The sequence below is a fragment of the Trachypithecus francoisi genome, unplaced genomic scaffold, assembly GCF_009764315.1.
Source record: "Trachypithecus francoisi isolate TF-2019V2 unplaced genomic scaffold, Tfra_2.0 Lachesis_group18, whole genome shotgun sequence".
NCBI lineage: Eukaryota > Metazoa > Chordata > Mammalia > Primates > Cercopithecidae > Trachypithecus > Trachypithecus francoisi.
In genome coordinates, this window is record NW_022681463.1 from 66,166,404 (window position 1) to 66,194,329 (window position 27,926).

The window sequence follows — 27,926 nt, forward strand, 5'->3', positions numbered from 1 at the left end:
AATGTGGTTATTGGCATTTTACGGATGAGGCAAGTGACGGCTTAGAGAGTAGCTCAATAGTGTCACACAGCCAGGATGTGAACCCTCTGGAAATAAATGAAGACCATGCAAAGGAGACCACACACCTCCCAGGGATTTATTTAGGGGGCATGCTTTGGTTTCTACAGGTGTCTCCATGGAAGCCATCCTGAAACTCTTTGGAGAATACTTCTTTCAATTCTGTAAGATGTCTGGCTATGACAGGATGCTACGGACACTGGGAGGAAATCTCATGGAGTTTATTGAAAACCTGGATGCCCTCCACAGTTACCTGGCACTCTCTTATCAGGTAAGGCCACTTGAGTCTGGTCTTGGCTGCCCAAGAGGAAGCAAATACTGTGGCAGTCCTGGGCCAGCTCCCCACCTCCCCCTATGGAGGTGCAGTTGCAGGAGAACCCTCCCATCTGCAGAATCCTTGGTACCTGGTATTGGTGGGCCCAGGAGTTCTTTTTGGAAGAGAATGAAAAAGAAACACCTGCTGGCCACTTTTGTAAACTGGGTCACAAAAACCGAAGGGATGGCCTTTTCAGATAGGGTGTGGTGTTGATTTGGAATTAAATCCTGGAGACTGATTACAATTGGAACAAAGGCTGGAAAACAGTCAGGTTTCAGTGCATTTGCAAAAGCTCTCCTAAGGTTTCCTGGCCAGGATGGAGCTGATAAATTGCATATGCGGCCAGATTCATGTTATTCATGTATCAGAAGGGAAGACTTGACAGGGCTAAGAGCCAGAATCAGAAACCATCCAACTCTGATTAACCCATGGGTGACCGACTGAGGTGTTAGGAAACTAATTTCCCTACTGGGATATGCCCTCCTGGAGTTCTTTCCTTGGGTTTCTTGTTTGTAGAGATCACTGGAAATTCAAATATCTAGATTCTCTTTTATTTTTTAGACAAGAAAAGGTGAAAGAGCATTTATATATATCATAATAACAGTTTATTACTTTATAGAAAATAGTTTAATTTTAGGGCCTTTGTACTTCACTGAGATCTTCCTTCACCATTTCTATACTGGTGTTCATATCCACCCTTTCAGGGTTGTCATGGGGACAAAATGGGATTGTGGATGTTAAAAAGCCTCAGCAACCCTTACACCCCCCATAGACAATACATGGGAAAAGTATTATTTTCTCCATTTTCCATATAATGGAAGCCTTAACTGACTTCAATTACGAGTCATGAATAGTTGGGCATGAATAGCCAGGCCTGTCCTATTGTTATCATGTGAACTACTCAAGGGTAGAGGGAGTGGAAAGAGCCCTGCTTATGGGGTCAGATGGGCCCACGAGGCTGTCCCACTGGCTCTACAATTTAACAGTTATGCGATTCTGGCAAGTTAGTTGCGGTCTCTGAATCTCAATGTATTTTATTTAATAATATTTATTGGGTGACCAATATTTATTGAGTGATAGTATGTATCAAGCACTTTTTAAGGTATTGGACACAAACAGAGACAAAAAGAAATAAGTAGGGAAAAAGATAACCTACCTCATAGCAATATGTGGATTACGAGAGATAGGATGTAAAAGTCTCTAGCATTGTAATCAGTCCAGAAAAATCAGCTTTCCATAAATAAATAATAACTCTATTCCTTCCCCTTTCTTTTCTCTCTATTCAATATGGCCAGTTTAATAATTACGATAATTTGCATGACAACCTCCTTTCAATTTCTTAGCTAAAGCACAACAATCAGGATATAAAGAAATACAGTTAGGCCATTTTAATATTTTTTGTAATGCATATATTTTTTATTCTATGATCTTTTTTCTTTGCTTTTTTACAATTTCAATTTTTTAAAAAAGACTCAGAGGGTACATACGCAGGATTTTTACATGGGTATATGGCATGATGTTGAGATTTGGGTATGATTGATCCTGACACCCAGGTAGTGAGCATAGCACCCAGTAGTTTTTCAACCCTGGACCCCCATCCCTTCCTCCCTCCTCTAGTAGTCCCCGGTGTCTGTTGTTGCCATCTGTATGTCCATGTGTGTTCAATGTTTAGCTCTCACTTATAAGTGATGCTAGAGAAGCAATGGAATAGAACTTCTCTGGTGGTATTTGAGGACATTTTGCATATAATGAGATAAATAAAATATTTAAATATTATAATATACAAGTTGGAAGAAGATACATGCAATGATACCTAACAGCTATATAGTGCTTTATTCTGGGAAAAGTATTATAGATTGTCTCTTTAGGCAAAAATAACAAATTAAAATAATGTTCACTTTTTTTGTGTCTGTCTAGTAATTTGGCAGTGCCTTTGAGGCATACATTTCTGGTTATAACTGAGCCTTTAATCTTCTTATGCTTTAGCTAACCTTTATTGAGCGCTAATTATGAGGCAGGTGTTGGGCTAAGTAATGTGTCAACATTGACTTATCTTCCTGATGCCATTAGAGTTGGCAGTCTTATTTTTCCTATTATACAATGAGAAAACTGAGGTCCAGAAAGGTCAAGTAACTGTCCCCAAATCACCCAGGCATGGTGGCTGAGCTGGATCCAAACCCACACATGTCAAATATCACATGGCTTTAGGTGTACAGCCTTATTTCTGGGCTTTCTATTCTGTTCTGTAATGTTACCTAACAGCTATATAGTGCTTTATTCTGGGCAAAGTATTATAGATTGTCTCTTTAGGAAAAATTTTTTTTATTCTGTTATTCTTTGCCCTGATTCTCCACTTTTAAAAAGTCCTATTTGAAGCAAGAAATAAAAGTATAACTATATTATTTAGAGACTTAGTGACATTGACCAGAAGAACTAAAAGCACAAACTTTCGGAAGTGTCTCTGGGCAGGGGCTAAGGAGTGAGGGGCATGAAGCAGGATCACGTGGACTTTCTTCCAGGCCTCTGTATTCTGTTACTTTATTTTCACTATGTAGGATTTGGATATAATTTTAAAATTAACTGTTAATTTCCTATTTTATTGATGCTTTTTATATGTGCTGCCTCAACTACTCTTTACATTTTGTCAAGATATAAACACACACACATACAAATAAATATATGTACTTTCTCTAGGTACACACTTTTGAAATTATAAAAAAAAATAGTATTTGAGGGCTGGGCATGGTGACTAATGCCTGTAATCTTAGCACTTTTGGAAGCCGAGGTGGACAAGATCATTTGAGCCTAGGAGTTTGAGACCAGTCTGGGCAACGCAGCAAAGCCCCCATCTCCACAAAAAAAAAAAAAAAGGTAGCTGGGCATGGTGGTGGCCTGCCTGTAATCCCAGCTACTCAGAAGACTGACGTGGGAAGATCACTTGAGCCTAGGAAGCAGAGGCTGCAGTGAGCCGTGATCGTGCCACTGCATTCCAGCCTGGGCAACAGAGCATGACCCTATCTCAAAAAAAAAAAAAAAAAAAAAAAAAGATAAAAAAGTATTTGGGGAAAAAAAAGAAACCCATTTTCACTAACAGCCTTTCACCGGAAGACGACAAAGATCTTGGAAGGAATCCATCTCCTTTATCTATTCCCTCATGGCCAAAAGCTGTGTGTCCAGGGTACTGAACTGTCTACTAACTAGCTAGAGACTCCCCCAGGCAAAGTCTCTATTCTTCTTCCCTAGTATACATCTCATTTACTGTAAAATGATACGTACTTGAATGTCAACATTTCTGGAGAAAGGGGATCTCTTCTGATGTATCCTTGAAGGTTCTACTTTTTTTTTTTTGAGATTGCTCTGTCTGTCGCCCAGGCTGGAGTGCAGTGGCGCCATCTCGGCTCACGGCAACCTCCGTCTCCTGGGTTCAAGAGATTCTCCTGCCTCAGCCTCCCGAGTACCTGGGACTACAGGCGTGTGCCACCATGCCCGGCTAATTTTTTCATATTTTTAGTAGACAGGGTTTCACCGCGTTAGCCAGGATGGTCTCGATCTCCTGACCTCGTGATCTGCCCGCCTCGGCCTCCCAGAGAACTGGGATTACAGGCACGAGCCCACTGCACCCGGCGGAAGGTTCTACTTTCTAAATGTTCAAATTGACATCACAGATGACATTATCCTTTTAGAACAATAAACTGATTAATTCTACTTGCAAATTCTCTGATTCCCTGATGTGTTGGAAAGTGAAGATGCCCATGGTCACTTGGTGACAGGCCAAGTGTGGCAGAAACTCACTAAGGCTTCCTGTTACCAGCAGACAACTGCTTTTGGAATATGGGTAGAAACAGCATGGCACGGTGCAAAGGCTCATTTGGGAATCAAATGTTGTTCCACCATTAACCTAGGTTTACCTTCCCTAAGCCTCAGTTTCTTCCTCTTAAAATGGAACTAGTACTTGCCATATAGGGTTGTTTAAAGTATAGTAGGTATAGTATAAAATTCCTGACATACAGGAGCAGAAACAGTGGGAATTTTTATGTGATTGGAGAGAGGGTTGGGATATAGTTCCGTAGGAAGCCTCAAAAGCATAATTTACGCAATTTGTGTCCCCTGGGAAAAATGTGTGTCTTTTAATGAGGAGATGCATGCACCGTCGTTTCGTGTGGAGAGAGGAGCAGATGGGAAAATGTTTCTCCATTACTACTCAGATAGAAGTGGTCTCTGCCATATTGTACCAGGTATGGAAATGGTTTAGCTGACCGCAGAGCTATGGGGCTTCTGAAGTGAGGAAAGTTTCCCCACAGATTCTCCAGGATGGCTAATAGCTGGCTACGGGTAAGAAGTTAAAACTCTCTTAGAATGTGTGACTTCATATCATCTTGACCACTGCTCCCAAAGTCCTTGAGCTTTTAAAATAAGTTTCCAAAATTCCACAAAAACGAATAATTTGTATTTTTCTTTCAACATTTTAAATTATACAGGTTTTTACATAGCTGTGATAATTCTGCATATATTATTTTGTATCAACTCTTTATTTGTATTTAGCATTGTAGAAAAAGCATGTTTCCACATAATCTTTAAAACCACATATTAAATGGCTGAATGATATTCCATATTGTAATTATCTTAACTAATCTCCTATTATTAAATTTTCCATTGATACTAATCTTTTGCTTTTGTAAACAATGCTATCATGAACATCTTCATGCATGCTTTCCATATATATATATATATATATATATATTTTTTTTTTTTTTTTTTTTTTGAGATGGAATCTCGCTCTGTCCCCCCAGGCTGGAGTGTAGTGGAGTGATCTCGGTTCACTGCAAGCTCCACCTCCTGGGTTCACGCCATTCTCCTGCCTCAGCCTCCCAAGTAGCTGGGACTACAGGTGCCTGCCACCATGCCTGGCTGGTTTTTTGTATTTTTAGTAGAGATGGGGTTTCACTGTATTAGCCAGGATGGTCTCAATCCCCTGACCTCATGATCCGCCCGCCTCGGCCTCCCAAAGTGCTGGGATTACAAGCATGAGCCACTGCGCCCGGCGCTTTCCCTGTATTTTGTATATAACCCTGGGATAGATGCCCAGAGGAACACTTTTAAAAACTTGATCCTTAATGCTTTTACAACTGAATTTTGCTTACATTTTCTCTAGGTTTGTTTGCTTAATGAGTTAAATGCCTACCTGAAATAACAAACAAATGAATAGATGCCAAACTAGAAATTAAAGTGGCATGGATATATTTGGTATCCAAACATGTATAACTTCAGTCTCTGCATATTTTTATTTAATTGGCTGTCGCTGATATCTGATTTGAAGCAGGGCCTAGGCTTGGTGAACTTCAGAATATTCATCAGAAGTTTTACAGTTTGATTATTTTACAATTTTTGTTGATAAAATTGCCTTCGGCCATCCCTCAACAATAGGTGTCCTTCTGCTGCAGGTATCATTGAGGCTGTGGCCAAAGACTTCTTTGACATTGAGGTAACCATGGACATTCTTGACATGAATGAAGAAGTGGAGAGGACAGGGAAGAAGGAGCATGTTGTGTTTCTGAAGGCTCACAGGAAGATGAGAAAGGCAAAGTCAGAAAGGCTACAAGACAGGGCATCGAGAGAGACCAAGAGGTACTGGGTTTGCTATGCCTTTAGAAAGAACAGTTGCACTTAAGTAGAGCTATCAGTCTTGGAAAAATCTATGCAAACAACAGAATCAACTGGACCTTTTGATTTTTTTGTTTTTGTTTTTTACATTTTCCTTTAAGTTCTGGGTTACATGTTTTGAACATGCAGGTTTATTACATAGATATGTATGTGCCATGTTGGTTTGCTGCACCTAGCAACCCGTCATCTAGGTTTTAAGCCCCACATGCATTAGGTATTTGTCCTAATGCTCTCCCTCTCCTTGCCCCCCATCCTCTGACAGGCCTCAATGTGTGATTCTCCTCTCCCTGTGTCCATGTGTTCTCGTTGTTCAACTTCCACTTATGAGTGTCTACAGCTATACCACCCTGAACATGACTGATCTTGGAAGCTAAGCAGGGTTGGTCCTGGTTAGTGCTTGGATGGGAGACCGACTGGACCTTCTAATAGTGGAATTAAGGCAGAGCTTCTCAATTTTGACACAACTGACATTTTGAACCAGATAATTCTTTGGTGTTGATGGTGTGTCTTTTACATTATAGTGTCCTCATCCCTGGTCTTTTCCTACTAGTAGAACCTCATCCCTTCATTTGTGGCACAAAAAAAAAAAAAAAGAAAGAAAGAAAGAAAGAAAAAGACATGTCTGCTGGCATTGCCAAGTGTCCGCATAGTGGGGGTAATGGATAAAATCATTCCCAGTTGAGGATTGCTGGGTTAAGGTTAAGTGGATATATACTGAGAAGCATTCTGGAATGTACCTGAGCCTGGAAAATTGTTCACCTATAAGAATAACCATATGAAGGATTTGAAATTTGAACTTGATGGTTTTTTTTTTCAATCCTTAAATTGATCTTTCCAGTCTTCAGTGCCCACTTCTGCAGCTGGAACCATTCATAGGTCCTGAGTCAACTCAAGACCCTGTACTTGGCCACCTCAGTTGCACCTGGTAGGGTGACCATTACCTGCTTAGGTTACCACATACATTAGGTGAATAGCTCTCCATGACCATAGCTTGTGAAAATACTCAGATTAGGATTAGTCTGTGATTCCTTAGAGTATTTACAAAGTCCACCTCAGAGTCTGTTCACTGCAGAATCTTCAACCACAGGAAGAAATGTTCGTGCATTTTGCCAGATAGCATCTTAGTTCCGTCTTGAGATTTTCTAAACAGTTATGGCTTTCTTTAATGGAGAAACAGTATGAAGACTAATTTGATTTAAAAATATCCGGAACGCTAAAATCTTGGTAGAATTGATCTTGTAAGCCCTCATGCTGTTCCTCTGGCCATGGCACAGTTCCTTAGTTAAAATTGGACCCCATCACAGCAAATGGGGTTTGTGCTTCTCCAGTCATGTGACCAGGTGCCTATCTCCCTGCCATCTGCAGGCCCTCCAGGCAGCTTTCCTCAGGATGAAGGAGAACTATTTGAATGTTTCTGCTTGTCCTGTGAAAAAATCCCACTGGGATGTTGTGAGAAGCATGGTCATGTTTGGAAAAGGTAAGTGAGTGGTTCTCCCAAGCTCAGCTCTGAGACCAGAAAGACTGCTTGATTCTCAGGAGTAGCTGCCAGTGTACACTGACGGGGCCAAGCCCTCTGCGATTATCATGACACTAGTTTCCGTAACACTTGGACTTGGCGGCCATGGTTTTTAACTTTAAAATGCCAGGCTCTAATTGTCCTTCCATGGGCTCTCATTATTTGTGCTGGGTCACATGGAGACATCGTCTCTCCTGTCCTAAGAAAAAGTTTTTGGAGACACAATTGGAATCACTCCCAACAGGTGATGAGTGGAGAGAAGGAAGATGAGCACTGATGTGCCATCAGGAACAATGAATTTTCCACAGCTCCTCTTCTGCAGTCAGGCCTTCTCCATTTGGACACATTTCTGGACTGGAGATCTGTGGATAGCAACCCTAGTCACCCAGCAAGGCCACTAGATCAAGAGACAAGAAAGCAAGTTTCTGGCTCTGTGCCTAAGGAGCTGTGTGACCCTGGACAAGAGTCTCCATCTTCTCATTTGCAAAATGCAGGCATTAGGCTTGCTAAGGTAGCCCTGTGGGCACTGAGCCGGTCTAACGATTAGCACCTAACGCCTGAGTCTGAATAAGGGCTCTGATCCACTGAGAGAAGGGAGTTAGGGTGCTCTGTGTCAGGGCTCAATGGGCCAGGTGACACGCATCTGGGAGAAGGTCTGCAGGGCTCAAAGGGCTGCATTTTGCGTCCTTCAAGCCATGGCAAGTGAGTCAAACATGCAATTGACATCCTTTGTCTAGGAGATTTTCATATCAAAAAGGCTCCATTTCGAATCTCTACCCCCTGCCAAATAGGACTGTTGGTTAAATTTTCACGTGCCACCCAAAACTGTCAGTCTAAAAAGCTCCATGGCAAATGTCCCTGATGCTGGGCCCAGAGCACACGCTCTGCTCTGCTGGCTCATTGTCTGGCTGTCACCATTTCAATGCCGACTCTGTGTTCATGGCGAGACGTACTCAATTGGCCCAGAAACTCTTCAGCGGCAGGCAGAAACTTGGCAGGGGGCAGAAGGGCTTCTCAACCTGGTAGCAAGTTTTCTGTTTGTTTTAATTTGGAAGAAGAATTGCTGTGGCCATCTGGAGATGCTGAGGGAGCCCATGCAAAAGAAGTGGGATTGCACTTTGCTTGTGAAACACTTTAGATACTATCCCTATCCTGAGCTCTGCTCTGTGCAAGGGTGGCGGCAGGAGCTGCTTCTCATCAGTACTTTCTCTACATTCAGGGCATCTCATGAACGCCTTTGAGCCAATTTATCCTGAGAGACTCTGGATTGAAGAGAAGACATTCTGCAACACTTTTCCTTTCCACATTGTATTTGATGAATCAGTAAGAGACTCTTCCCTCTATAACTTGGGATTGGGGCTAAGCCAGGGAAGTGAGCATGATTTACAGTCCTTCATGAACAGTGGAGATTTTCAAGTCCCTGAGAAATCCCCGGGACTTGGGAGACTAGGCTTTACCCTGGCAGGACTATTGATTTCCTTTTCGTATTGTGGTATCCTCCAGAATCCAGAATGCAGGAGCTTCTTGATAGGGTAGAAAGGGAGGTTTGAACTAGTAAAAGCATGGGAAAGTTTACCATTAGAAAAAAGGGGAAAAAGAAGTGACACTAAAATTCACTACATAAACAGACAGCAGAACACAATCAGTAGCAACGACAGGGTGGAATTCTACCCGTGAATTCTTCCCATCCTTGTGGCCACCAAGTATGTCTCCATCCCACCCAGCTTCACATTCTGCATCTTGAACATGGGGAAGGGGTCATGCCAACTCAAGCCACTGCTCTGTGAGAGTTGTGAGCATAACTATTTAAGTTTGATTGTTAATCCATTTCCATGGATAAAATGTATGTCAACTGAATTGATTAGGAACTCATTAAAAGGACACTTATTTTACTTCCTCCTTCTGTGTGTTCACTGGAGAAAGCAGTGAAAAGCATCTCCCCCACCCCCTTGATGAATTTCTTCATCCAGACCTGGGTAATAGAGCCAATGCTATAGAATTTGCTAGTTTCTTCATTAGCAAATGATAGAGAGAGTGAGAGAGAGAGAGTTGTCTCAGAGCTCGGGAGGAACTATGAGCCCAATAGAGAGCTGTAACCTCATTTCTCTTTAGTTTAGCCTCTGAGCACTCTCATACTATTCTTTTGTCTTTCAGACATTAGCACAGATTTGATTGTTTCAAAAAAAATTATTACTTCCATGATGTTGATTCCATTACTGACCCCCTTTCCCGACAGTGAGCCACAGAACATGGCTAGAACGTTATTTCCAAGAGGAAGTTTATGGGGAGGGGGGTCACCTTCTATTCCTGTCTTGTATCTGTCTTCTGTGGATAGCTACAGGTGAAGCAAGCTGGAGTGAACATTCAGAAGTACATGCCAGGACTCCAAACCCAGAAGATTCAACTGGATGAGTATTTCTCCATCATTCATCCTCAAGTTACCTTCAACATTTTCAGCATCCGCAAATTTATCAACAGTCAATTTGTCCTGAAGACATGAAGAGAAATGATGCCTGTAGCATGGTAAAGTCAGACCACACTCAAATTTCAAGGTAATCACTCACTCCTTTCCTGTTGCTCCCTGCCTATTTGAGAGATTGATCAGAAAGGGAAGATGCAAAGTTTTCCAGTTTCCTAAAAAGTGGGCTAGGGGCTACATTGAGAACACATTTTCTTTTTTATGACATTTCCACTTGACTTGATCTGTAAAGAATATATTTTATTTCCTCAACCATCTCTGGGTTAGACATAAACTATATATGTAATATAGTTACATACATAAATATAAAATTATATATATTATGTAATTATAAAATTCTGATGTTACCAAAATTTTCAGAATGCATGAGGTACTATTGGTATTAAATTAATGTCTGTATTTTATGTAGTAACATGATCATCTAACTCACTGTTAGTAGGGCACACATTTTGTTTTTAATTGAATAAAATGTACATAACAAAATTTACCATTTTAATAATTTTTAAATGTACAGTTCATTGATATTAAGCACATTCACATGTTGTACTACCTTCACTACCATCCATCTCCAGCACTTTTTTTATATTGTGCAAAACTGAAACTCTACCTATTAAGCAATAACTCATTTGTCCTTCCTCAATTCCCTAGCAACCAGCATTCTACCTTCTGTTCCTATGAATTTGACAAGTCTAGATACCTCATATAAGTGGAATAATACAGTACCTGTCCTTTTGTGACTGGCCTATTTCAATTAGCATAATGTCTTTAAAGTTCATCCATAATGTACCATGTGTCCGAACTTCCTGCCTTTTTAAGGCTGAATAATATTCCATTGTATGAATATACAACATTTTCTGTATCCGTTCACCCATCAATGGACACTTGAGTTTCTTCCACCACTTTGCTATTGTGAATAATACTACTACCATAAATGTGGGTGTACAAATGTCTCTTTGAGTCCCTGCCATCATTTATTTGGAATATATATCCAGAAGTGGCATTGCTGGATTTTATGGTAATTCTATTTTTAATTTATTAAAATTAGGAACTTCCATACTGATTTTCATAGTGGCTGCTGTGTGTTACATTCCCATCAAAATGGATGAGTGTTCCAATTTCTCCACATCCTCATGAACACTTATTGTCTGCTTTTTAAAAGATAGTAGCCATCTTAATGGGTGTGAAGTGGTATCTGATTGTGCTTTCGATTTGCATTTCTCTAATGATTATTGATATTGAGAATCTTTAATGGCCATTTCTACTTATTCTTCAGAAAAATGTCTATTCAAGTCTTCTGTCCATTTTTAGTTGGGTTGTTTGCTTTTGCAGTTGAGTTGTAGGAATTTCTTATACATTCTGAATATTAACCTCTTATCAGATATATAATCTGTAAATATATTCTGTGTGTTACCTTTTCACTGTTGGTTGTGTCCTTTGATGCACAAAAGATTTTAATTTTGATGAAATTCAATTTATCTATTTTCTCTTTTGTTGCCAGTGATTTTGGTGTCATATCCAAGAAATTGTTGCCAAATCTGATGTTGTGAAACTTTTCTTCTATGTTTTCCTTTAAGAGTTTTATAGTTTTAGCTCTTACATTTAGGTCTTTGATTCATTTTGAGCAAATTTTTGTATATGCCATGAAAGGGCACACATTTTGAGCTATCTTTCTATTAGAGGGATGATTAGGTATTCCAGGGATAAGCACAGGCAGAGCTGGGGGGATGTCTGACGGGAGAATGACATGTTCTGGGAACCCGAGTGAGGTGTAGAGTGGAGTGATGGGAGAGGAGGCTGGCAAGATGAGGACTTGAACTCTATCGTGCAGCTGGAAACATGTTGAAGTGTCTGCCATTATCAGATTTGATTTTAGAATGATCACTCTGGAGGTGTGTGAAGGATGGGTCAGAGTGTAGAGAAAATGGATCCTGGGAGGCCAGACAGAGGCTGCTTCTGGAGTGCAGGAAGGAAGCTCTAAGGTGCTGTACTCCGGCAGTGGCACTGGGGTGGCAGTTGGAGGATAGACTCATGAGATAATTAAGGCAGGACTTGCTGACCTGATGTGGGGGGTGGAAGAGAATCGTTGGGATAATTATTAGCTTCCTTGCTTGGGTAACTGTGTGATGAAGGTGCAATTAACTGAAAAAAAGACATAATGTAATGTCTTGAGGCAGAGATTTTTGTCAGTTTGAGTTACTGCTGTATCCCCAGTGCTTAAAATGGTATGCCTGGCTCATCACGGGGACTAACTACATATGTAATGAAAGAACTAATAGAAAGAGAAGATTTGTGGAGGGGATTGAAGATGAGTTCAGTTCAGATATCCATGAACCAGATACCTGATAGGGAGAACAGAAGAAAAAAAAAAAAACACTGTTTATGGAGTTATTAATTGTCACAATCATCCTAGAGGGTATTTTGGCAATATGTATCAAAAGCCTTAAAAATGAGCATGTTCTTTGTCTGAGTAACCCGTGTCTAAGAATATATCTTTTAACAAACTAACTAACCATGATTATACACAAAGACTGCCTCAAGCTTATTCATCACAATGTTGTTTATACAATGATAAACTAGATATAATATACTCAATACTAACTTATTATTTAATAGTTAGTATGAGCAAGGTAACCAGCAAAAATTAAGATGCATATCTATATTTAATACTATGAAAGAATATGTTATATATTTTAAGTGAAAAATTCAGATTATGAAAAGAAGATGCCATGTAATCCCTCTTTTTTTTGTAAAACAAAGATGTACTACAAAATATTAACAGTAATTATCCATGTGGTGTGATTGTGGGTGATTTTTACTATTTTCTTCCACTCTTTTTTGTTTTCTGCAATGAATGTGTACTGCTTTTACAATAACAACAAACGTATCTATTTTTAAAGAAATACACATATTGAGTTCAGGAAGCAAGGTTTCTCTGGAAATTCAGATTCAGTCAGCATGGTGTAGGATGCAGCTGTGTGATGCTAAACGAGAATACCAAGACAGAACCCTCAGGAACACTAACATTTAAGGAATGAGATTAAAATAATGTAAATAAAATTCAAAGAATTAGGGGACATCTCAGAGAGAAAGCAGTGCAGAGAAGTCCTAGGAAGTGAGATTTCAGGAAGGAGGGTCTGGTTAACATCATCAAACAGCAGAAGGGCTGAGTAAAGAAAAATCCAAGAAACTTGTGTTGGTATCAGTAGTATGGAGGCCCTTGATAGATGGGAGCCACTTCAATGGAGGCAATGGACAGAGCTGCTGGGGAAAGAGGGGAGATGAGTAAGGTCTCATGGACCTTGGGTAAAAGAGAAGGAGTGTGACTGTGCAGTGACTAGAAGCACACAGTGTGGGAGATGATTGGTTGTCCAGCGAGCTCGTCTCAGCCCCTACTGGTGACATACATTATTGTTGCATTTCTCTCCATGATGGCAAGGCCAGATGATCTGGATGGAGTCCATGCAGTGCATGGTGTACCTGTGCTCTCTGAAGCTCCGCAGCCTGCACGAGTTGGAAGACTCAATATGCATCTTTCTGACATCGACCCGATGACACCACCAAGGATCTCATCCTCCTGAACCAGCAGCGGCTGGCTAAGATAGAGTTGTCCAACCAGCTGGAAATGAAGAAGAAGGAAGGGCTACGGGTCCTCTCCAAGCACTTGGCCACTGAAAAGAAAAAAACAGAGACCTTGCTATTTATGCCATGCTGCCCAAACGTGGCCAACCAGCTGAGGGAGGGCAAAAAGGTGTCTGCAGGTAAGGCACCCTCTCCTGCACAGGGACCTCTGAGCAGAAGGTGGTATGTCTTAGTGGTCAGGGCCACAGGTTTTGAAGCCAGACAGAAGTGGTTTTGAATTCTGGTTCTGTCACTTGTAAGTGACATGATCTTGGGATAATTACTCCACCTGTATATCTCAGCTTTGTTCTCTCTACATTGATAATAATAAAAATAATGCAGGAGTAAAACATGAATTATATAAAATTGGTTGTCAACTACACACACATTAGGTTCTCTAAGAATGTAAGGATGTATCCTGAGACTGGCCTCATTACTCAGTGACAATGAATAGGGTTCTTAACTGTAACTAAAGATAATACACTCGCACACTGGTTAAACCACAGGGTTCCTCTGAGGACCATTCTGGGACAGTGTACTATTTATGGAGGCAGGGATGCCGTGTTTACCCTGAACTCACTTTCCATTTGTCATGGGACTGTGTTCATTCACCAGACACGCCTGGTGAACTTACTCTGTGCCAGGGTGCTGTTCCAGATCTGGGGACACAGAGGAGTTTACAGACTTGTGAGTTTGATAGATATATGCAGAATAAATTAATGGATGTACAAATGACCAATGGCAAAGAAATTAATTTGCATTAAGGAGCAATTATTGTGCCAGGATCTGTGTTAGACATTTTACATGTGCTGTTTCATTAAATTTTCTCAACATTTCTGTGAGGGTGGTATTGTCCATACTATATTGCTGAGCAAATTGACATTCAGCACAGCTGATAAGTGAAAGAGCTGGAAAGTAACTGTGTTAGGGCCATCTAACTTCAAAATCCATACTCCTTCCATCACATAAGGTGCTATGGCAACACAGGGACAAGGAAATTAATAGTAAAGAGATGTCAGGAGAGAAAGAGATAGGGTGGCCAGTTGGGGTTGTGGAGGCACCTCTCAAAAGTGTGTGACACTTGAGTTGGGCCTTGAGGCTGAATTTCAGCAAGCAAAGAGGAAAAAGGCATTTCCAGAGAATGGGTTACTAAGAGCAAAGGTAAGGCAATGTGCAAATAAATACCATGGGGCATGTTCCCAGAGCATGAGGTATGTGGAAAAGTGGGGTCTGGTGAGGCTGAGTGGGTAGGGTGAGGTTCAGGTGATGCAGTGATTAATCTGGACTATTAAGGAAAAGGAAATTCTTTTATTTTGTAGGCAGTGAGAATTCATTGAAGTTTCTTCTTCTTATGGAAGTGACATGATGAGTTTTATGAATCCGATTTGGGCTGTAGTGTAGTGAATGCGTGAGGTGGGGCTGAAAGCCCGTAAGGGCGCGGCTGATTGATGGTAGAGGCCTGAACTAGGGCAGCCTGAGGAAGAATCAGCAGGATTTCCCCACTGACCAGGTGGGGAAGGTAAGACAGAGGGGGCAGGCATGGATCTGAGGCTTCTTGCATGGAAAAATGGGATGATTTATCCTAAGACAGGGCCAGAAAGAAGAGCAGGGTTGGGGGAGAATGATAAGGTCCATTTTAGAACCACTGAGCTGGAGATGTCTGTGGGATACTCCACAGAGGATGATCAGAGGTAGGAATCTTAGTGAGAACTCAAGGGAACATTGTGGCATGGAGCTATTCATCTGGGAGTTATTGCAATATGGGTGGGGTTAATCATAGACTCTGTGAATGGTGGATAAGATCACCTAGAGGACAGGAAGTGAGAAGAGAGTGGAGTATTACTCTTTAGGGAACATCCAGTACTTAAGAAGGTTGAGAAGCCAAGGAAAGATATAAAACAAGGAGATCAGAAAGCTAGGAGGAATGTGAAGAGAGGATGATAGGCCAGAAGCCAAGGAGAAGAGAAAGTTCCACGAAGGGGGAATTACAATTAGAGGCTTAACTAACAAAGAAGACACCCGGCTGTGTTCAAGGAGTCATTGATTCACTCACTCAATATTTATTGAGCATCTACTATGTGCCAGGCCCTGCTTTAGGTGCTTGGGATACAGCAGAGATCTAAACTGACAGTCTCCCATCTCATGGAGCTTTGTATTCTAATGCAGAGGTAGACAAAAACCAAATAAACCATTCCATACAAAATACTGGACCGGGCGCAGTGGTTCATGCCTGTAATCCCAGCATTGTGGGAGGCTGGGCTGGCGGACTGTCTCAGCTCAGGAGTTTGAGACCAGCCTGGGCAACATGGTGAAACCCTGTCTCTGCTAAAAATACAAAAAACTAGCCGGGCATGGCAGTGTGTGCCTATAGGACAGCCCAGCTACTTGGGAGGCTGAGGCAGGAGATTTGCTTGAACCCAAGAGGCGAAGGTTGCAGTGAGCCGAGATCATGCCACTGCACTCTAGCCTGGGTGACAGAGCGACACTCTGTCTCAAAATATATATATATATCATGTCACATGTGTATGGAGTGGGTGAAAGGCAATCAAGCTAAGAGGATAGCCAGTCTAGGGGCTGTTTTATACAGGGTGGTCAAGAGAATTCTCCCTGAGTTGGTTACATTTGAAATGTGAGTAACAGGCCCTGTAGATATTTGAGAAAAGTGTCAGGCAGAGGAAACACCTCTTTTTTTAGGTGTAGAAGCCCAAAGGCAGGAGGTCCTTGGCATGTTGGAGAAACCCCATGAGGCCAGTGTGGCCAGAGTGGAGGGAGCTGGAGGGACATAGGGTCAGAGAGGCAGCAGGGACAGAGGTGGGGGGCCTCCTCTGTAGGTCAGGCCTGGGTTGCATTGGGTTGCACTCTAAGTGTGATGGAAGTCATGCAAGATTGGAGATTGAAGAGTGGGAGATCTGACTTAAACAGGGCATCTGGGCCGGGCGTGGTGGCTCAAGCCTATAATCCCAGCACTTTGGGAGGCCGAGACGGGCGGATCACGAGGTCAGGAGATCGAGACCATCCTGGCTAACACAGTGAAACCCCGTCTCTACTGAAAAATCAAAAAAAAAAAAAAACTAGCCAGGCAAGGTGGCGGGCGCCTGTAGTCCCAGCTACTTGGGAGGCTGAGGCAGGAGAATGGCGTAAACCCAGGAGGCGGAGCTTACAGGGAGCTGAGATCCGGCCACTGCACTCCAGCCTGGGTGACAGAGCGAGACTCTGTCTCAAAACAAAACAAAAAAATAAATAAATAAAAAATAAACAGGGCATCTGGTTGCTATGTGGAAGTTAGTATGAATGGGGGCCAAGGTGGAATCAGGGGCATGACTTACGAGCAAGTGTTGAGGACAAGGTAGCTTCCCTGCCATACAAAGACGGGGAGCTACCACTTCACAGTGACCAGTCTCTGTCAGCCCTGTCCCCAGGTCTCCTGTAGCTCAGGTTCTGCTTGATCCACTTACTAGGAGCCCTTTCTGTCCTCCCACAGCACTGGTTGCATCTTACTAGAAGCATTTGTTCACTTTTATGTCTCCTTCATTCGACTGCGGGCTCCTTGGGGGTGAGGGCCTGGTCTGCTTGCCCCCTGTGATATGATTCTCCTAGTGTGACTAGCTTGCAGCGGGCACTCAGTAAACATTTGCTGAGTGATGCTGAATGGGGAATGGTGTCTGGCTCCTTTTCCCATAAGGCACAGGCAGGTTTGATTCTCAAAGGGCCTCTGAATCCAGAATTCATGGACTTATTAGTCTATCTCCTTGGTTCTCACTGATACCTGGTTTCTGTTGTAGGAGAATTTAAAAACTGCATGATTCTTTTCAGCGATGTGGTGACATTTACTGATATCTGTGCTGCCTGTGAACCTATACAAATAGTGAACATGCTGAACTCCATGTACTCCAAGTTTGACAGATTAACCAGTGTGCACGCAGTCTATAAAGTAAGCGTCTGTGCAGTGTGGGGTGTTACATGGTGTGCTCATGCAGGGCAAGTGCTTGATTCTAAGTCTTCCTTTGCCTCTGTCTTTACTGGTCTGGGGTTTGGTGTGGATGAGTGTGGGCTCAGAATAAGAGCTGAAAGGGGATTGGAAGTATTTTAGGAATTCTAGTTTTTAGGAATTCTTTTTACAATACTCAGTGCTAAGATGGCACTCTGGTGCCCTTGAAGGGCAAACACCATTGCCCTAGAGCATCGTTCTCCTACTCCTAAATTCAGCAGAAAGTCGAATCCAAACAATGTGTTATCTCATATATAGCATCACATGACTACCCCAGGACCTTCCTCTTCTCTGGAATTTGTTTCCACCCAAAGCAGAAAGGCCTTTTGGCTCTTTTATGGTTGTTTCCTGAGTCCTTTTCCTTCTCACTTCCTCCCTCATGCTCCTCATACCCTTAGCAAAGAATCAATCATCAGCTTTAAAATAGTCCCTTGGTCAATATATGCAAAATGAAAAAAAAAGCGTAGTGACATGTTTAGTACATGAAGGAAACCCTCTGAATACCTATTTTTTTTTTCCTGACAGGTAGAAACAACAGGAGATGCATATATGGTGGTAGGAGGTGTACCAGTGCCTACTGGAAGCCATGCTCAAAGAGTGGCTAATTTTGCCTTGGGGATGAGAATTTCTGCAAAGGAAGTGATGAATCCTGTTACTGGAGAACCCATCCAGGTAGAGGGCAACTGAGTACTTGGTTTAATGCCAAACATCTCACACACAAAAGTATAATTCTGCTTATGTGCTTAGGTGATTACTGGGTAAGTTGCCATCATTAAAATGGGTAATGCATCCTAGTCCTTTTCTTCTCTTGCATATGTTCCTAATAGAGATATTCCTAAGGCTACTATAGTCTCAACTTTTCTCAAATTTCAGAGGAGGCTGCGGTGCTCAAGGTTTTCCTACAATTGACTGTAAGCTTCCTTTGTCAGTAACTTAGGACAGTGCTGAGCAGTTCTTCCTATTTATCTAGCAGGGCTCAATCCATCTTAAAACCCAGCTCATTTATAATTCCTGCTTTTTTGTTCAAGCATTTCAACAAGTGGTTCAGGTTTACTGAGCAGCCAACTTTTCCTGCTTGTGAAATTGTGTCTCCAACATGCCATCTGACAGGTTCAGAACTCAGGCTGAGGTGTGAAGCTGCCTGCAGTCAGAAGGCCAGGCACCGTGATGCCATAAGATATTCAGAATGGCTTTCCTTCCACCACGTGGCCACTAGCGAGACATCTGCTCGCCTTTCTCACAGAAAAGTACGTTTCCAAGTCTGGAAGTTTGTTCACACTCTAAAAGTTGAACAGTTTTGGAGATGAAAAATGAATGTCCTCCTCCCCTGGCTCAGCAGATCCTAATGCTCCTAGGATGGCTGAGAGTGGCGTCTGTCTGCCTTTGATTTCTAGATCCTTCTCTTGCTAATATCATCAGAAATTCGAAATAAATGAGTCAATTCAAAATAAAGCCAATTATAAGATGGACTATGATTTTTCCACATTATAACCTTTTTACAGGACAGTCTGAAAATGTGCTGCACTTACTCTGACCATGGTGAGTTAGAAGCTGAGAAGCAGTGTAGCTCATGGCTACAGAGTTCACTGTAGTCTTCTAAGTAGAAGCTGGCCTTAGATAGTCACAAGAACAAGACAGCTGCCATAATGACTCATTGCAAACACTGTGTGCATCAGTGGAATAAAAATCCAATGTAATAAATAAAAAATCAGGATGGGAGGTAATGAGGGAAGAGATATAAGAATGTTAGATAAGAGATAAATGTTTCAGTTAAGGGACCCTTGTATAAGTCACTGGTGAAAAAATAAAAATAAAATGGAAAGTGTGGTGTGTGTGTGTGTGCGTGTGTGCGTGTGCATGCGTGTGTGTGTGCGCGCATGTGTGTGTGCACATATGTGTGTGTGTGTGTGTGCATGTGTGTATGAAAGGGGCATAGCACCAGAGATGAAAATAATGCTACACCAATAAGAATGAAATAGACAGTGAATTCTGGGAAACACTCAAGGTGGATTTACCAAGAAAAAAATAGGAAAAGATGTTAGCAATTCCAAGGTAAGAATATGGACATAATTAGGGGCATCATTAAATATCCACCAGAAAGAGCATAGCATATGGGTTTATTCGAGGATGTAGGGGAACGAACTGGAAACACTTTCTCTCTTAACAGAATTGTGCTGCCATTTCTACATTTAAAAAACTATTTTGCACTGAGATATTCTATCATTTTATTCATATAGCTTTAATATACATTTACTGAGATCCGTCCATGTATGAGACAGTATTACTAGGTGCTTTGAAGGGTTCAGAGAATCCTCTTTTTCTAGAGGAAGTTACAATTTTGTTTCAAGGAGAAGAAAATCTAGCAAGTAAAAACAACAAGCAGCCTGATTAGGATGTAGAAAGCTGCAAGAGACTGTTGCTCCCATGCTAGTAGTTTTTTATTTTTTATTTTTATTTTTATTTCCCACCAGAAAGCAAAGGAATCAAAGTAAACTAAATTCCAGGAAGTAACAAACCCTTTCAAAGAGAAGACCCTCATAATTGCATTCAATCCTGGCAGGGCAGCAGCAGAAGTAATCTTCCAGAGGTGAGGGTAGGGATAAGCCCGTCTAAATTTTAGTGGATTTTTAATGGTCACAGGGCTGAAACAACAGGTTACAATGCCAGAGAGCAGCAGACACAGAGTCTGGACCCATCTACCAACTCTTCCTCATAGGCCAAGTGCAGGGGGTTAGTCAGCCAAAGACTAGGACAGGAGAGGAGAGCTGAGAGAACTCCTGAGTCCCTGAGGTGTTTGGGGCCTTTCCCAAATGCAAAGCAGTGGCCCATTAAAGGCTAATGTTAGAGTAAGATAACCGAGAGAAATCCAACTGAAGTACTCTTCATCTTCACCAAGTACACTATGATGACCTTTTGAAGTCTGAGGGCAAGGAGGAATGGCAGAGAAAATTTTCCCAAAGTGCAGAGAGCCAGGGTGGGACTGAAGAGCAAAGAGATTTCTGAAAATCTCACTGTTGGACTGTACTGCAGAAGGAGATCTCCTACAACTCCAAAAGCTGGTGGATGGGCTGTACAGCACTCAAGGTCCTCAGAGCCTTGCTGGTGCTCAGATTCTAAGTTCTGCTGTACTGAAAGTTCTGATTCAGCCTTCATAATATTTGAAACCTGTGGTGCATGGAATCTCCCAATATTTCCAGAAAAGCCCTGACCCAACTCAAATATGGATTAGATTACTCCCCATTCCAGCAGCCTAATTCTGAAGGGATGTAACATTTTCTGGGGGATAAATGTTATCTACGTCAGTCTCTACTGTATTTTCACCCACAATATGGATCATTCAATTAAATAATGAAAAACATGAGATGCAAGAAGAATCAAGAAAATGGTAATATAGTGGACAGCCAATAGAGAAAATAGTCAATAGAAGCAGGTCCAAAAATAGCCTAGATGTTGGAATTATCAGATAGAATCTTTAAAATAAGTCTGATAAATGTTTTAAAGAGTCTAAAAGAGGCAAAACAAGTGTGAAGATATGGGAAATACATACATACTGTCTATATTTATATCTCTGTATCTAATAGAAAACAATGATCTCAGAAATCAGAAATAAAGAATTAATTTTATGGGCTTAACAAAGACTAGACACAGTAGAGAAAAAAATCAGGGAATTTGAAATAGAAATCATCCTAACTGAAATTCAAAGAAGAAAACAGAGTGAAAAAGGGGAACAAGGCACTCTATATCTGTAGGACAATATCAAATGGACTCCTATATACATAACTGAAATGCTAGAATAAGAACAGAGTGAGAATGGGTAAGAAGAAATATTTGAAGAGATAATAGTCAAGAATTTTTCAATATGAAGGGTATCAATGCACATATCCAGAGCTCAGCAAACCCAAGCAGAATAAACACAAAGACAACCACTTCTAGTTAAAGTATACCAAAAACCCTACCCAGTGCACTAAGGTAAGAAGAAGAAATATAAGGCATTAAGTTTGGAAATGAATGAAGAAATAAAATTATCATTATTCACAGAACAAATAATGGTGCACCTAGAAAATCTTATACAAACTACAGGAAACTACAAGGTCTAATAAATGAGTTTAGCAAGGTCATAGCATAAATACAGGAAAATTATTTAAATTTTTATATGCTAAGGACAAAAAAATTGAAAAATGAAATAAAAAGAAAATTATTTAGATTTCTAGGAATAAATCTAACAACAGATATACATGACCTCTATGCTTAAAACTACAAGATATTGCTTAGGGAAATTAAAGAAGACCTAATTAAATGGAGACATACACCATATTCATTGGAAAACTCAATATATTTAAGCTGTCTGTTTTCCCCAAATTGATGTATAGATTCAGCAGAATACCAAACAAAATCCCTGCAGGCTTCTTAGAAAATAGTCATAGGTTAATTTAAAAATTTATATGGAAATGTAAAGAACTTAGACTAACCTGAACAATCTTAGAAAATAACAAAATTGGAGGATGTACACAACTAATTTTAAGACTTATTCTAAAGCAACAGTAAAAAAAATACAGAATTAGATTGGGAGAAGAACAGAAAAAGAGACCACTGGAGCAGCACAGAGTGTCCAGACATAGACTCCACGTTTAGTCCATTGATTTTTGACCAAGGCATCAAACAATTGAGTGGGGAAGGCAACCTGTTTTTAAAAAAATGATTCTGGTACCATTGAATATCATATGGAAAGAAAAAATGTACCTCACTTCTACCTCACCCCATATACAAAAAAATCATTTGATATGTATCGCAAATCTAAAAATAAAATCTAGAATCATAAAGCTTCTTGATGGAAATAAAGAACAGCATCATGACTTTGGGAAAATAATGATTTTTTTTTTTTTTTTTTTTTTAGATAAGACACAGAAAGCACTGACCATGAAGGGGAAAAAAAAATGATAAATTTCATTGTTACAGGCTGAATTGTATCCTACCAAAATTCTTATTTTGAAACTCTAGTATTCAGTACCTCAGAACATGATTGTCTTTGGAGCTGGAGCCTTCACTGAGTAAAATGAGGCCTTAAGAGTGAGCCCTCATGCAATGTGCCTGGTGTCCTTATAAGAAGATGAAATTTGGATATAAAGAGACACTAAGAATGCATGTGCACAGAGGAAGGACCATGTGAGGACACAGCAAAAAGGTGGACAATCTACAAGCCAAGCAGAGAGGCCTCAGGAGAAACCAACCCTGCCCACAGCTTGATCTTGGCCTTCCATGCTCCAGAATTGTGAGAAATAATTTCCATTGTTTAAGCTACACAATCTATGGTATTTTGCTATGGCAGCCTAAGCAGATGAATACATTCATCAAAATTAGAAAATTCTGCTTATTAAAGAAAATAAATACACAAACCCACAGACTGATAAAAATATTTGTAATACATACATATATGTATGCAACTCATACACATTAACCATAAAAGACACACAGCACAATTTTTATAACAGGCAAAAATTTGGACAGACTTTTTACAAAAGAAAATATGTGAACGGCCAATGTGTGTGTGACAAAGAGCTTAACATCATTAGTCACCAATTCAACGCAAATTAAAACCACAGCGAGATATCATTTCACACCCTCGAGAAGACCAAACGATGGTGAAAATGGGAGCATCTGAAAGTGTTGCATTGCTGATAGAAATGTAAAACAGTAAAACAACTTTGGAGAATTGCTGGGTAGTTTTTTTGTTTGTTTTGTTAAAAAGTAAAATTAAATATGTATCTACCTTGTGACTCAGAAATTCCACTTCTAGATATTTACTTAAGAGAAAGGAAAACATGTCTACAAAAAATATCTGTACAGAAATGCTTATAGCAGCCTTAATTTTAATAGATTCAAACTGAAAAATAATCTAAATGTTCATGAAAAGGAGACTGGATAATGAATGTGGTGTATCTTACAACAGAATACTATTCAGTGATAAAAATAATGAACTACTGATACATAAGACAATATAGATGAATCTCAAAACACTGTGTTGAGTAAATGAAACCAGATAAAAAGCAGTTTATACTATATGATTGTACATATGTGATATTCTAGAACAGGCAAATCATTCTTTGGTAAAATAAACACAAAAGGCTGGGTGCAGTGGCTCATGCCTATTTTCCCAGCACTTTGGGAGGATTAGGCAGGTGGATCACCTGAGTTCAGGAGTTCGAGACCAACCTGGCCAGCTGGCCAACATGGTGAAACCCCATCTCTAATAAAAATACAAAAATTAGTCGGGCATGGTGGCGGGCGCCTGTAATCTCAGCTACTCTGGAGGCTGAAGCAGGAGAATTGCTTGAACCCGGGAGGCGGAGATTGCAGTGAGCTGAGATCGTGCCACTGCACTCCAGCCTAGGCAATAAGAGTGAAACTCCATCTCAAAAAAAAAAAAAAAAAGAGAGAAAAGAAATGAGAATGTAGTTATCTCTGCTGAAGAAGAAGGGGAGAGAGCTTAACTAGAAGGTGCACAAGATAATTTTGCAAGGTAATGGAACTAGTTTACATTTTATTTTGGCTGGCGGTTACAGGGATATAAGCACTTGTCAAAACTCATGGAGCTAAACACTTTACTATCTGTTTTTAAAAAATTTTATGTAAATTATATCTCAACTTACAAATAAAAGCAAGAGTATTAGATGGTCTCTTTTCAGTGATGCTCTCTCTGTACAGATCAGAGTGGGGATCTACACTGGACCAGTCTTAGCAGGTGTTGTAGGAGACAAGATGCCACAGTACTGCTTATTTGGTGACACTGTGAACATAGCTTCTGGGATGGAAAGTCATGGGCTTCCCAACAAAGTGCACCTCAGCCCCACAGCCTACAGGTAACCTTCCATTTATTCATGCCTTCCTTTGTCCCTCCCTCTTTCCAGAACTTATAGCGTGCCTAGCAGCCGTGGGATGGGGTAGTGGAGGAAACTCGTGCTTTTTCTTCCATGTCTCAATGGCTTACAGAAGATATTGTGGCAGACAATAAATTTTGTTGCGCTTCTAACTATAACACAGTTTTTACTCTCGAGGAGCATGTAGTTTAGTTCAGAGAAGAGCAAATTATAACCCCACAGACCAAATCTAGTCTGCTGCTCATTTTTGTAAATAAGATTTTCTTGGAACACAGCCATGCGCTTTCATTTACATATTGTCTATGGCTGATGTCATGCTACAAAGGCAGAGTTGAATCATTGCAACAGAGACCATATGATATACAAAGTCTAAAATATTTACTCTCTGGTCTTTTGTATAAAAAGTGTGCTGACCTTTGGTCTAGCAGAAGAAAAAAGAAAAGTTGCAGTTAATTATTTCTAAAGTGAGAGGAGTACAATGATACATATGTGCATAAAATAATGCAGTTTCTTGAGCACTTACAATAGGCCACATTCTATTCTAAATTCTTTCATATGTTAATTCATTTACAGTTGCAACAGCTCTGTGAAGATACATTATTATTATGTACATGAAAGAAAAGGCACAAAAAGGTTAATCATTTGCCTCAGGACCAGGTAGGCTAGGAAGGAGAATAGCCTACATGCAGCCCACAAAGTCAGGGTACACAGTCCTCCCTGTAACTGCTGCACTCTTATCCCCAGGGGAGTCACAGAGGGTGCCATGAGAGCCCAGGCAAGGGTGCTTGACCCAGTAATAAAAAAGGGCTTTGTGAAGGAGATTCCTGAGCTGAATCTTGAAAAAGGAGTTCCAGAGTAAAATTTAGCCAAAATTGGGGTATTGGGAGTAAAAAGCAGGTACAGGCTGACATGTAGAAGAGGTGCAGAGAACTATAAACACCTGAGCTTTTCTGTATTGGAAAATATGAGACAGGAGTGGACAGCTGCACATGCCTTGCTGAAGGGCAAGGGCCCTATGCCGTAGGTGAGGAAAAGCCCCCAAGGAGAGTGAGGTTGAAGACAGTGACAGGGTCAGGGTACTATTTGACACTGACCACTCTAGAGACCCTGAAAGGACATACTTGAGGACCAGAAAATGAGATAGATGAGACCTGTTAGGAGTTTGATCTGAATCAGAACATTAGTGGTAGCAATATGGGGGAAAATAAAACCAGCTAAACTAGTTAGAAATGGGGGAGGAGAAGAAGGGAGGAGCCCAGGTCTCCATTCTGGGTGACTAGGGCTCGAATGGTGGCCCCGCCATCTGCAATGGGACAAGTTAGAAGTATCCCAGATCACAGGGGCAGACAATGAGTTCAGGTTGGACACATTGGGTTCAAAGGAACTGTGGAACACTCAGCTAGAGGTACCACAAAATGGATGGACGAAGTTTGGAGTTGAGTTGTTCAAGATCCAGACTTGGAGTAAGCAACATATAGGTGGTAATTAAAGTCATGAGAGTTGATGAGATCAACCCAGGGAAGGATGCAGTATGCAAAGAACAGTGGGAAAAGAAAGAAATCCTGTGCAGAACCAACATTTAAGTGGCATAGAAGGAAGAGGAGCCCAAGGAAGAGACAGGAGAAGAAATAGTTAGAAAGGACCAGGAGAGTTCAGGGTGAGAAGTACTCTTGTGGATGACTGTAGGAAGGAGGAATTGAACAAAAATGTCAATTGTAGTAATAAGGATGGAAAAATACTCACTAGAGGTTTTGGGGACATTCTCAAAAGTGGTTGTAGTAGAATGGTGGGATAGACATTGGGCTGAAGAATAAAAAGAAGAGAAAATTTGTATGGGATTAAAGCAGGTGAGAGGCTGTTTGTTTGCTTCTGTTCAGGATGGAAGAGACATAAGCACACTGAAAAGCAGAAGGAGAAAGGCAAATGGAGTGGGAGCTGAAGATAAGGGTGGGGTGGCCAATGGAGCAAGGCCCAGAGGTGGTGGGAAGGGGGCATGGGTGAGGAGCCCCTGGACAAGAAAGATCCCTCATCCTCGGAGACTGGGGGACAGGAAGGTGTGGTCATGGGGTGAGAAGTCACAGGCTCTCACCTGTAATTAATGTAATTTTGTAGATGAATCAGGGCATAAAGTAGGAGGCACAGCCACCAGCATATGAGTGAGGGGAGCAGATGCCAAATGGGAGCACATGAGGAGTGTGGTGAAGGTCTGAACTCTCTACCAACCTGGCCAAGGACAAGGGAAGGCTCGATGGACTGCCGAGGCAGGTGGTCATGAATTTGAATCCTCGTTGGTCTGAGTGGTTCTTTGGCTTTTCTCCAACATCACTTGGTGGCCAGTAAATAAATAAACAGGAAAACATTTTGTAATTACTCTGTAGCTTTGTCTCTTTTCATGGTCCCTACCCTATAGTCCTCCTCTTCAGTTCCTCTGCAGACAGAAATTATGGTGGAGAAAGCTTGGGTAGTTAGGATGAGCATAGTAGCAAGCGTGGGGTATATAGTGCACTTGGGGAAGATGGAAAGAAAAGTATTGATACCCAAGAGCCTTATGTGGCAGAACCATGAAGGGTGGTATTCACATGGGCACTGACAGCATGGTGTGTAGAAACGTGAGAGATGCCCATATGAGGGGTGAGTTGGAGGGAGAAAAATTGGTGGCAGGGTTGGGAGGGTTCTGGTGGGTCCCTGTGCTCTCTTTTGGCCTGTGGCGTCCTGTTCAGAATATCTCATCCTCACTTTCCCCACGGCCTCTGTCCCCCTTCAGCAGGCTGATGTCTGGGATCCTCCCTCCTCTGCTGTTGTGTGTCCTGTGTCCTGGACTTTTCTTCTTGAGTAGCTCTTTGCATTGTAGCCAACTCTTGAGTTATAGACCCACAATCGTTGATGTCTGATGCATTTTTTTTTTTCTCTGTGCAGTGCCTTAAAAAATCAAGGGTTTGAAATCATTGAGAGGGGTGAAATCAAAGTGAAAGGTAAAGGGAAAATGACCACATACTTTTTGATCCAGAACTTGAATGCCACAGAGGACGAGATCATGCAGAGATCTAAAACCCCACTTGATCACAAGGGTAAGCAAAAAAGAGAAGCTTTGCCATTAGTGTTGAGTAGTTTTTCCACTAACCACCTCAGATATGTTTAGTATCTGCAGGATCAACACAGATGGTGTCCCTGCCCACCACCAAGTTCCAAGGCTCAGTTCAACCATCTTGCCCTGAACACTCTTCTCTTATATCCTGGTTATTATGATGTTCTTTGAGCTGGGCTGATAGATCCAGCTGAAGAGTTCTACGTACATTTGTCTTCAAGGTTCTTCTCTGGGCATTTCCCATGCAGCTCTCTGGTAGCTGGGGAATGATTTGTGAGTGCTTCCTCTGCTCCCCAGCCTCAGAGGCCCCAGCACAGGCTTCCCTCGCATG

The 27,926-nt window shown here is 41.3% G+C and overlaps 1 pseudogene; it reads left to right on the forward strand.

The window, feature by feature from the left end:
- The first annotated feature begins 226 nt into the window (after positions 1-226).
- Positions 227-27,756, forward strand: LOC117063761 (annotated as a pseudogene).
- Positions 27,757-27,926: the final 170 nt, after the last annotated feature.